The sequence below is a fragment of the Echinops telfairi genome, unplaced genomic scaffold (genome assembly GCF_000313985.2).
Source record: "Echinops telfairi isolate 266 unplaced genomic scaffold, ASM31398v2 ScPeMD7_655;HRSCAF=1070, whole genome shotgun sequence".
Taxonomy (NCBI): Eukaryota; Metazoa; Chordata; class Mammalia; order Afrosoricida; family Tenrecidae; genus Echinops; species Echinops telfairi.
In genome coordinates this window covers 19086277-19087708 of record NW_022104553.1, presented here as the reverse complement: position 1 = coordinate 19087708, position 1432 = coordinate 19086277, and the positions used below count along the sequence as shown (strand labels likewise).

The following is a 1432-nucleotide window of genomic DNA, read 5'->3' as shown; positions in this document are numbered from 1 at the left end:
AAACTGCCTGTGAGCTAGCTCTCAGAGCAATAGAGAGGCCCAATGGAGGAGCTGCTGTACTGACCTTGAGCAGACAACTGTCCACGGTTCTGATCACGAACTGTATCATCAGGGGATATTGGTGTTCCAACAGGTATCTGCTGGGAACCAGGTATCCCCTGGGTACCAAATTACATCCTAGTCGTGTCTTGTTACTTCCAAATTAATCTCCCCCCCTTTTTTTAACTTCCAAATTCATCTGGATCCCAATGTGTAACCCGTTTCCATCCTCATAAAGGCTATACCAGTGGTTGTGGGCTGAGCCTGTACCGCTAGTGGATGGAGCTGTGAAGCCCAGCAGAAGAGTGAAGCAAAGGGAGCGGTTGGGTTCTGAACGGAAGAGAATGGTAGTGGCGTACCTGACCTCCATTTCATAGGCGGCACCTTTGTGCTTATTGTGATTCTAAGCTAATGTGTATTCCTCAAATAATTCAGGTACACAAAATGACGTACCTCCCCCAAAGTTATTAAAAATTCCTTGAGAGCTGTAAGAACCCCCAGTAAAATGATTTTTAAAAACCCCAAAAACTCCTTGACAATTTCTCTAAGTTTTTTTTCCTAAAAAGATAAGCAATAACTTGATGGTACTAATTTTGTGACTATTTTAAAATACAAAACTTAAAATTCTGTTGTTTGTTTGTTTTTTAAGGTGACTGCTGTTCATTGCCCAATCCTTCCCTCAACCCTCCCTGCCCCCTCCCCAGCTCAGAGGGTGCCCCCAGGGCCAGGAGGTGGGGCCAGTGTCTTGCCCCTGATCTTGTTGGCACTGTCCAGCAGGGCGGTGTGAATGCCCTTGGCACAGGCGATCTGGGCTTTGATGATGGCCAGGTACTGAGGGTAGGGCAGGCTGTAGGGCTGCACGGTGTCTGGCGTGGTCGCTGTGGGCACCAGTGTGGGAGAGTGCTTGCACTGTCGCAGCTCTGGGACAGGCACTCTTGCGCCAGGCGCACGCAGAGCTCCAGCTGGTCACAGAACTCCTCCAGGCACTTGTGGAAACGCTGTACCGGTCCTTCTCTGCTCTTTGGTCCGCTGTCAATGTTCGTGTTCTGAATCAAAATCTGAGCTGGCCCTTCATCAAAGTCTGGAGGCTCTCCTTCAGCTGTGCGATCAAAGTCCTGTTGCTGCTGCTGCAGGAGCCCGCTGCTGGGCGGGGCCCACCAGTGGTGTCCGGGCTGAGGCTGCTGCTTGGCTCCCGGGCCACCCGCTGAGCCTGGGCCGGACACCCAGCGACCCAAGCAGCCCCGAATTCTGTTCTTTAAGTATACTAACCGCATTTCACGTGTTAGCTAGTCATGTGTGTGTGCCCATCCTTACCCAAATCAACATCAAACATGAGCGAGGTCTTCTGTTTGTTTTGCTATGACTGTATAATGAGAAACACAAGCGTAATGAG

At 50.4% G+C, this 1432-nt stretch overlaps 1 pseudogene; it reads right to left on the bottom strand.

Annotated features, from left to right (window-relative positions):
* Positions 1–744: 744 nt before the first annotated feature.
* Positions 745–1313, bottom strand: LOC101661895 (annotated as a pseudogene).
* Positions 1314–1432: the final 119 nt, after the last annotated feature.